Raw genomic sequence first — 10,688 nt, 5'->3', positions numbered from 1 at the left:
GGGTGGAGAGGAGGGGGGGAGGGGGAGGGTAGGGGTAGAGGGGGCGGGGTTTCACCGCAGCTGCGTTCTACGTCACCGACCTCCGCCAGCACCACCACCACCACCAGCGCACGTCTCTGTGACGTAGAACGCAGTTGAGGTGAAACCCCACCTTCGCCCAGGGTGGTGACGTATTGGGGGAGGGGCGGCGGTGACGGAAGGGGGCGGCCACCGCCCGAGGCGCGCGCTGATTGGACGGCAACCTGTCGCCGAAGGAGGGAAAAGGTCAACCGAGTTGATACTTCAATTTTTTTGCCGCCTGGTTCACGCTGTAACAATTAAAGAGATTGTGACTCGCCAGGTAGGTGGGTGACTGTGTTACAATTTTCTTGTTTCTTTTTGACACTTGCCATATTAAAGCTGTGCAGTGTTGTCCAGATTCCTGGGCTGGCGGCTGCTCCAGGAGCTGTCACTCTCGGCTCTCCCACTTTGTACTCGTGTCAGAGAACACTTCTGTCCCTTTGCTGCCTTTCAGGGTTCCCCCCCCCCCCAATACAATGTAACATGACTTGATAATTTCAGCCTCAATCACAATGACCCGTTCTTACGGTTGGCAAATAATGCAAGTCTAAATGGATAGATTTAGTCAGCCATGCAGCTCCTTCTCTGACCAAGGAAAGACTTGTGGCTTTCACGACCTCAGGATGTCCCAATGTGCATTATAGGCAACACTGCACTCTGGAAGCGTAGTTACTGCTCCAGTGCAGGAGCTGCAGCTGCCAATTTGCACACAGCAAGCTCCCACAAACAGAGATGGTCAGTTTTTGGTAACGTTGTTTGATGGATAAATATTGAGCAGGAGGTTGGGGCTTGAAACCAAAACCTTTCGGACACAGAGGCGAGAGTGTACAAGCACAATCATATGTTACTTTTATTTGAAAATATTTCCGGGGAAATAACATGAAACAAATAGATTTTGTTTCTTTTCGGTAACTGCTACTCTATGTTTTTTTATTACTATATTAATGATTCGTGTTACAATTTACAAGCTGTAAGAAGTGGTTTATCAGAGATTACAAAATAGACGAGTAGTCTTTTGCAATTCAATATTGCTTACATGTTTATTGCCATTAGCATTCTCAAGAGTACGTAAGAAGTTTTGATGGGGATATATTTCTTTTAAATTTAACTAGGATAGGCTGGTGAGATTATTGCATCCTATTTACACATGAGGCAGTAGTTACTCTTCTAGTTGTTTTGTTGGTGAAGCAATTTCTAATTTGCGCCAATGCTAAACGTTTACTTACATCTGAACTCTGGTCTGAACCTCAGTTCAAAGTGAAGTGTTAGAGAAAGTCCTTTAGTTGTAACAAAGAAACATAGACAATAGGAGCAGGAGTAGGTCATTCGGCCCTTTGAGTCTGCCCTCCCATTCAATATGATCATGGTTGATCCTCTATCTCAACACCAAACTAACACTCTCTCCCCCTATACCCCTTGATGCCTTTAGAGTCTAGAAATCTATCTATTTCTATTTCCTTCTTAAATATATTCAGTAGTAGTTTGAAACAACTACTCCCATTTTTTTAAGAGAAAAAAATCAAGCTTATGCATGTTTGGAGAGCAGGGATTTTTTCTTCCCTACTCTCTCCACCACCATCTTACTTAAATTTCTAACATTATTAGAGAGCCCTTCACATGTGTGCATGCTAGGCCAGTTAGAGTTCCAAGACAGCTGGAGCTAACCAATGTGAACAGCAGGAACCTGACCTCCAGTTACCCTTGTCTCAGCCACCACCGGTTAGTTAGCATTTATATTGTGTCCTTATTCCAGAAAAGTGGCCAAAGGCATTTCACGAAAATGTAAGATAGAGGGATTTCAACAAGGGGATGAGAATTTTAGATATGAGGTATTTAGGGTGTTGGGACCCAATGTAGGCCAGCAAGGACGAGGGGTACTTAATGTAGGACAGGCAATAGGCAGCCCTTTTAGATGAGCTGGAGTTTAGAAAATGAAAGGTGGCCAGGAGAGCATTGGGGTAATGGAGTATGGAGGTGAGAAATTAACGGATCAGGGTTTTAGCTGAGCTGAGGCTGAGGGGGAGGCAGTTGGCATTACTGTAATGTGAAAGCACTATTTGTTGTCCACTATAACAATTGAAAAGGAGATACCATCAGATGTGCAGTAGCTCTGTAAAAGCTGCACTGCATGAGGTTCTCTACAACTGGTGTCATAAGTCCTTAATCCAAAGGCAAAGTGTTGGCTAACTATATAAGAGTTGGAGCTGAAACTCACTCAGAATTGCATTGGTAACACACAAAGATCTCCCATAGTAAAAATGGCTTTCTTCTCAAATTTGGGAACTTCTCAAGCGTGGTTATGACATTGCTTGCCAGCAGTGAAGGATGGAAGATTAGAGGGCAGATAGAAGACGCAGTCTTGCTCACCTGAAGAGGAATGGTTGTCCTTTTGGTTGCCTGGGAAGGAAAAGAACAGGGGGAAGAAAACAATTGTCTAGCAGCTCATTAAAGGTCAAGGGCAGTCAATAGCCAGAGGCTACAAAATAAAATGTTTTCCCTTGCACTCCTTAAACAACCCTCTCTACCCCATCCTTCCTCTTCAGAAGGTTATTACTCATGCTGAGGTGTGGTGGTGCCAAGTTAAGGTCATCTGCTTGGCGTAGACCCGAGAATCAGGTAGAGGTGGTGAACTTCTTGACACATACAGCTCATTTCCACCACAGGCTGTGCATTTGCCCTGCAATACTCTTGATTTACCTTTTCTTAAACCTACTAAATGTTGATCAATTTCGCAGTGCAAGTGCTGTAGGAACCTGAATCTTGGATTTAGGATTTTTCATATTTCTGGGTGCTGGTGCAAAGCACTCCGCGTATATAAGTAACTATAGCAACTGACTGCTTTGAAATTTGGAAGCCTAGCTGCAGTTGGCTGAATGTGTGAAATGTCAGGGTCCGGCAAGACTGTTACATGACCTTAATAAGAGACACCTCTGACATGCAAGATAATTTTCAATGGAAACAATCCCAAGCTTTTTGGAAGGTGGGTGAACTTTTGCAGCATGCTTCCCCACAGACTATCAGTTCCCTTTAAATATCATTGGTTGTTAGCCTCAATGTGGTGTCTTTGTTCATGCCCTCTCTTCCTGTACAGCTAGGAACATTTGAATGATGAGAAGAGACTTTGGACTGGTATGAAAGAGGAATGAGTAGAGGACAATCACAAATGCTGTCAAGCGTGAGTGCATCAATGCATCTTTATGTGCACAAAAGGAGACATTGTGCAGATGGTAGTTACTTTCCTATTGTACAATTTGTTTGGAACCGGTAATTCATTCCGAGAATGTTGGTCAGTGAAAACAGAATGTACCTGGTACTCAAAGTCCAAGTTTTATGATAAGAGCTAAATGCTTTAACAACTGCCTACCTCTTTCGTTTTTTATGGTGATGTTAAGTCAAAGTCGACTGTGCAAGACACCACCTGTGTTGGTAGCAGGAGGAGAGAATATAGAATATAAAATGGGGATGAAGAGTAAAATCTGTTCCAGAACATTTCAAAGAGGTTTTTAATCACCATTCTTACTGCTAACTTGGTTTTCTTTTTGTGCTGTTAAGATTCAGTGCAAAGGCCTAGTACATCATTTCAACAGAGAGATTTCTTTTTTTTTAGGCGTTTGTGGTGAAATCATAAAAATATATGTTAAAATAGCAAATACCGGAATCCTCTCTTTCATTATTGAGATGGCTCTTTCTACCTCCCCAGTAGACAATGGCGAACTTTAATTTAACTTTAAGTTTCAAGAGATTTCATTTTGTTGTATATTCGATGTATCCATCGTATTTTTTACTTAATGCTTCTTTTCATTCTTTTCTGCCCTTCGTACTCCCCCGCTCCCCCCCCCACCCCCCCCCCCAACCTTCCTAAGACGTACAACAACTTGACTTATGTGCATCATCAACCGGCCAAGAAAAGCGGAGAAGTAATTATTTTTTAAAGACCTTGTTTTCATATTTTCGGCCCTCAAGAGCACAAACCTAAAACAATAATGTTTAGCTAGACAAGATCCTACTCTAATAGGGAACAAAATCTTTCTTAATGAGTGAGTGAGTGACTGTCAGATTAGAAAAGATGGGCAAAATGGCCGATTCCCCAATTTAACAGTCATGTGCTACTCTGACTACTTTCAATAATATGCTCAGCTCATGCAGGAAAAATGCTGATTTTTCGAAAGTACAAACTGAATGTGCATTCCCTGACGGATATTGATTAACAATGTGACTGTTGGGTATCATTGGGATAAAAATGTTCCATTAGGCATATGTGTCCTTCACGTAGATCTACTTTAAACATGTCTGGCAGCATCGGCGGAGAAGAAAAGAGTTGACATTTCGAGTCCTCATGACCCTTCGAAGGGTCATGAGGACTCGAAATGTCAACTTTTTTTTCTCCGCCGATGCTGCCAGACCTGCTGAGTTTTTCCAGGTAATTCTGTTTTTGTTTTGGATTTCCAGCATCCGCAGTTTTTTGTTTTTATCTACTTTCAACATGTTGATTGTGATAATGTGAAGCGCATCCATTATTGATCAATGATCAAAGAATAATTAATACGAGCCAAATCCATTCCACCTAACAAACAACACACAGTTTGTACTGCATTGGACTGAATCCAATGTGTTTCATCTCTGTAGGGAGATAAATATCAAAGGTAAAATATCCAGGGAGATAAATCCCTGATAAATGCATTTATCTAAAACTCCTAAACAAACAGCACCTCATCTTCCGATTAGGCACTTTACAGCCTCCGGACTGAATATTGAATTCAACAACTTTAGGTCTTGAGCTCCCTCCTCCATCCCCACCCCCTTTCTGTTTCTTCCCCCTTCCTCTTTTTTTTTCCAATAATTTATATAGATTTTTCTTTTCCCACCTATTTCCATTATTTTTAAATCTCTTATGCTCCCCCACCCCCACTAGAGCTGTACCTTGAGTGCCCTACCATCCATTCTTAATTAGCACATTCGTTTAGATAATATCAGCAACTTCAGCACCTCTGTGTTCTTTTGTTCCTTTATCTATGACATCTTTTGATGATCTGCTCCTATCCTAACACCCCTCCCCCCACACACACCTTAAACCAGCTTAAATTTCCCTCTCCTTGTAAAGAAAGATCAGTTCTGTTGAAGGGTCATGAGGACTCGAAATGTCAACTCTTTTCTTCTCCGCCGATGCTGCCAGACCTGCTGAGTTTTTCCAGGTAATTCTGCTTTTGTTTTGGATTTCCAGCATCTGCAGTTTTTTGTTTTTATCTAAGACTCCTCTTTGCTATTTGAACAGATTGATGCCTCTGCTCAAAACTACAGAGAGAAGAGTTCCAAGTGAATGCTTTAAACATTCAAACATCTGTATCCTACATAGCAAGGCCAGGAATTCCAGCTCTCCGTGAGGGCGGGCGAGCGGGCGGCCGACACGCATGAGCGTGAAATAGCGGGCGATGATGTCAGCAGGCAAGCATCCCGATGTCATTGCGCACTTGCGCGATACTTTGGTTGGTGGGCGTGCGAGGGAGTTGGCAGTGCCGCCGCTGACGATTAAGAGGGCTGTCAAGCCCGTTAATTAAATAGAGTCTAACCTTACAGTTGGCGGGCGGGTGAATAGGCCCGAGCGGCCTTTGGAATGTTGAGGAAATGCCATCCGCGAGCGGGGTGAAGTTCCCGATATTAACTAAAAATAAAGTAAACGTTTTTAGGGCTGGTTCTCAACATGCCCCTGCTCATGGGTCAGCGTCACCTGAGGGGACATGTCTTCCTTTGCTTTTTGAAAACTTTGTTTTCAGTGTGAGAAACCCTTCAGCTCCCCGAGGCCGCGCTGTGCTTTCAGGGAGCTTTCAGTGTGCAGCCTCGCACCCAAGCGCTGACTTCCACGCTCTCCCCACCCCAGCAGCGCTGAGCGTTTCAGCGTGCGATTCACGCCGGCTGGCTGGCCGGCTGTTATTTGGCCAGCCAGCGTGAAATCGCGGCCGGGGGCCTGATCACGGCCATTGGTCCGTTGCGCAGCAACTCCGGGCCTGCCCGACAAGGTGAAAGTTCTGCCCCAAGGTTATCAATCTCACATGTCTGGTTGCAGGTCACAGATGGCACCCTGCACTTCCAGTAGCTCAGAAACCATAATGTTCTACCGAGCATTTAGTCATCTCTATTTATCCATTTGAAGTTCAAACTCACTGAGTAGATATCCAGTCAGTGGTTTTTTTGGTCAAAACAAGTGGGTTGACGTAGCGTTAATTACTTTTGCAGGGAGTCTGTTCCACATTGTTTACAAAAAAACCTAATTCCTTGTCCTATTTGGATCTTGATGATTTTAGTACTTGTACTTCAGCTTGAGGTTGTGGAGTGGGGGTTTCTCCGAATAGGGGTCAGTGTATGTTCTGCTTCCAGAAGAAATTACCAGCAATTTTTTTTCACTCTTTGATGGGATGCAGGCGTCACTGACTAGGCCAGCATTTATTCTCCATCCCTAATTGCTCTCGAGAAGGTGGCGGTGAGCTGCCTTCTTGAAGCCTCAGTGCTATTTGGGAGGGAGTTCCAGGGTTTTGACCCAGCGACAGTGGAGCTGTAGTGCCTTCCATGAGCTCAGGATGCCCTAAAGTATTTCCAAAATCTAATCACTGTTATATTATTATTTGTAAAGAACTTAGAACTAATTGTTATGTGAATACACATCTTGCGGTGCCACATTCACTTCACTGCTGTGCTGAAGTCATATGCCGAGTAACAGTGTATCAGTCCATCGGCCCAGCAGCACATGGACATAAGCAAGAAAGGCACCCAATGAGACTCCAGCATTTTGAGTCTAAAGTGTGACTGTTCTAACTTACGGGCACCATAAGACACAAGAGTCACCGTTGTAGTCTAGGGAATATGGCAGCCATGCAGCAATGTGGTAATGATATTCTGATTTGTATGGATATTGTTGGAGTGATAAATGTTGGCCAGGACACAAGGATAACTCCCCTGCTCTTCTTCAAATCTTGCCACGGATCTCTCATGTCTGCCTGAGAGGGAAGATGGGGAAGTGGTTTAATGTCTCGCCTGAAAGACACTCAATATTGCAGTGAAGTGTCAGCCTTGATGATGTGCTCAAACCCTGGGAGTGAGATTGAACCCACCACAGGACTTGCTTCTAAGTGAGCAACAGCAAACTATGGTTCCAGAATGAACACATATATAACTAAAAGGCGAGTTCATAACACTGTATAATGAGCTATTTTCATAGAAGTCTCAGGTTAAAAAAATTAGGGCACTTATTTTTAAGCTGTATTACCATTGACCTATAGCTCAAACAGCGCACAGTATATTTGTCCCATAAATAATCATTTTAAAACATCCAAAGTGAATTTCTTAAAAAGTCCAAAGTGTAATAAACAGCTGGCAGTATCTCAATCTCAGGTGATACATTTCATCCCTAGTAATGTTCATAAACTATTTATAAGACAATCAGAACTGCTCAATTGAATTACTGTCTTTGCAACTCTACACCACCCATCTGTTGTGCTTCAGGTGCCCATACAAATTATTTCATGGAACTGATGGTACTTTCCAGAATGGAATGTGCTCGATTGTGCACTTTCTTGACCCAGAACAGTACCGTGCAAATAACCCATTGGAAGTCTTTGTACCAAGGCTTATATTCCCTGGAATATAAAAGGTCCAGGGGTGATTGTTTGATTGAGATCTTTTGGATTTTGAAAGAGATTAATAAGGGAGACAGAAACATTTTCTGCTGGTGTGGAAGTTTAGGACAAGGGGATATAACTTGTAAAATTAAAACCCGGCCATTCAGGATAGAAGTTAGGAAACATTTCTGCATGCAAAGGGTGGCAGGAGTGTGGAATCTCTCCCACCGAAAACGATCAATTTACTAACATTTGCAAAATTGGGGTGGTTTTATGTTTTGGGTCACATCTGGTAGTAACTACGCTCAATCAGTGCAAACTTATCAGTTGGAGGGGGTTCAAGTAAGGCCTAGAGGCGAAGACCAGTGTTGATTCTATTGTTGCGCCAAAGTAACTATGACCTAATCTGTGAAAATAGCATTCACAGCAAATTGCACTAGCCTATACTGATTTAGTACATATTAATCTCCAACATGTGTAAATATCAGCTGCATCAACAATGTTAGTGCTGAAATCGATAGATCTTTGATAGCCAAACATATAAAAGGATATAGAGTGAAGGCAGGTGGATGGAGTTAAGATATAGATCAGCCATTACAGTATCTTATTGAATGGTGGAGCACGCTCGAGGGGCTGAATGGCCTAATCTTGTTCTATATGGTCAGCATCATTTTTAATGCCCCACCCCCATTTCCTCTACTAACGTCTCCTACCTTGATGCCGGGATATGGTTCCTCACTGGCACCACCAGCAAACCTGTACAATCTAAGCAGATTTCTAGATACCAATGACATTAAGAGATACAAGGGTAGTGCGGGAAGATGGCATTGAGGTAGGAGATCAGCCATGATCTAGTTAAATGACGGAGCAGGCTCACGGGGCCAAATGGTCTGCTCCTGCTCCTATTTTCCTACCTCGTCCAAATGGTGATTTAGTGCATTAATGCATTTACCTGTCTTGCAGTCCTATTCCAATCATTGGTGCCATTTGTCAAATGGTCTGAAACAATTCAAGATAGAGGCTGCACAAAGGGAAGGGGGCTTGGGGTGGGGGAGGGACAGGATAATTAGAGAGTTGGACTTATTTGCACCGATGCAATAATAACAGCAGCTTGCATTTAAAACCCCGCTTTAACCTAGTAAATTGTTCCAAGGTGCTTCACAGGAATGTTATCAGACAAAATTTGACACTGAGCCAGCTAAGAAAGAAAGACTTGCATTTCTGTAGTACGTTTTATGCCCTTAGAATGTCCCAAAGTATGTTATAATTGATTATGTACTTTTTGAAGTGTAACCGCTATTGTAGGAAAAATGTCTCAAGGCACTTCAGAAGGTGTATTATCTAACAAAAGGAGATATTAGGATGGTGACCAGAAACTTGGTCAAAAAGGTAGGTGTGACAGAGTGTCACGAAGGAGGACAGAGAGGTAGCGATATTTAAGTAGAGAGTTCCAGAGCTTAGGGTCAAAGCAACTGAAGGCATGGAAATTGGAATGCACCACTGCTTTGTGTATCAGGCACAGATGACACTTCTATTAGGACAATGTTACTAAGCATCTGGCTAGGACTACAATCCTGCTCAGAGGTTCTTTTGCTCTTAGCAAAGATCCGTGGAGTGATTGACCATACCTGAAGGGCCTTACTTGGCCAGCTGATTTCAGAAGTGCCACTTGGCAATTCTGATCTGAGACAAGACACCCTACTCTGGAAATGTGTTGGGATGGTGGTGACAGGGGAAGTGAACAGTAGTTATCATTCAGTTAAATCTGTAATTTTAATATAGCCTTTTAATTTACTGTTTGGATGGATCTGTTTCCCAGTAGCATTGATATGCTTTGCCTGACTGACCAACAACAAAAGGAGTAGGAGCAGCATTGAATCTCTGTTCTGAGAATGTCCTATGAGAATGGGGCCAGTGATGAAGCAACAGCACTTACCGCTGACCTCAAAGAAAATTGCTTCCAAAGATCTAGTGATCTCTGTGTGCAGACTTCCTTTTTCCTGCCGTCAGTTTGAATCTGGCACCAAGTTACAGGGATCTCCAGGTGTCCAGCAAAAGTAAGGTCATCAAGCAGGGTAGGCAACCAGTCACATTGAAGTATTCTCACAGACGGCAAACCAGGAAGTAAAATGCACTCGTTATCCTTCACTTTTAATTTTAAAGTTTACAGGTACTGAAATAAATGATCTGGCACATATATATGGAATTAAGGCAGAAGCTAAAATGTCGTAAACTTGAATAATATGTGGATTTTTTTTAGCTCAATGAAGGAATTTGATATTCAACAAATATGAAACTACTTTCAGCATCACTAGGCTGTTTAGCAGTAATTATGAATTTAGTACGCTATTAAAAACCCTATAACATCTCATTCAATAAGGTGTAACTTTCTCAAAGGTTTTTATAGAGAGACTAATTGCGTAAAAGGACATGTTGTCATCAGTTCAGTGATTTTGATTTGATTGCAGTCTGAGGAAGTTTCAACAGCATACTCCTCCCTCTGTCTTTCCTCATCTAACATCATCACCATATTCCCTTCCCTGGCCTATGGTTATCTATCCTCCCTTTAAATGCATTTATACTATTTGCTTCAATCACTCCCTGTGGTAGCGAGTTCCACACTCTCATCACACTCTGGGGTAAATAAGATTCCTCTGAGTTCGCTGTTTCGCTTCTTGCTGATTATCTTATATTGTTGGGGAAGTGTAGAATCACTGACAGCAATTTCTGGATTTTACATTTAATTGCAGAAGTTGCTGTCAGTTTCAGAGGAGTAATGATGGTGGATGCTGATAGTTTTGCCATCATTATCACTGCAAAATCCAAGCCATTAGATTTTAACATTAAAAATCTATGCCAGTCTGTTTGAAAAGCTTTACTTCCATAGTCAGGTAGTTTACACTGTGGCTTGTTTGACTCTTAGTTTTTAAAGAAAGTTTTAAATTATTTAGCGCAGGTGCAGATTATATGCCTCTTGTTTACAGCCCTTGTAAAGTGAAATGTCAGGAACCTTACCAG

The 10,688-nt window shown here is 42.5% G+C and overlaps 1 protein-coding gene across 7 annotated transcripts in view; it reads left to right on the top strand.

Annotated features, from left to right (window-relative positions):
• The first annotated feature begins 101 nt into the window (after nt 1–101).
• Nucleotides 102–10,688, top strand: part of sfxn2 (sideroflexin 2) — a 111,339-nt gene continuing 100,752 nt past the window's right edge. For 3 of the 7 annotated variants that reach the window (XM_041210470.1, XM_041210472.1, XM_041210473.1), the window contains exons 1-3: nt 102–340; nt 3,152–3,235; nt 5,333–5,502. The gene's annotated coding sequence lies outside the window, so the exon portion shown is untranslated. Of the gene's footprint in view, nt 345–3,151; nt 3,236–5,332; nt 5,503–10,688 lie in introns of all 7 variants that reach the window. The other 4 variants (XM_041210466.1, XM_041210468.1, XM_041210467.1 and 1 more) reach the window with 4 other exon arrangements.

This window comes from Carcharodon carcharias, chromosome 17, assembly GCF_017639515.1.
Source record: "Carcharodon carcharias isolate sCarCar2 chromosome 17, sCarCar2.pri, whole genome shotgun sequence".
NCBI lineage: Eukaryota > Metazoa > Chordata > Chondrichthyes > Lamniformes > Lamnidae > Carcharodon > Carcharodon carcharias.
The sequence above is the reverse complement of the archived record's forward strand: the minus strand, read 5'-3'. Positions and strand labels throughout refer to the sequence as shown.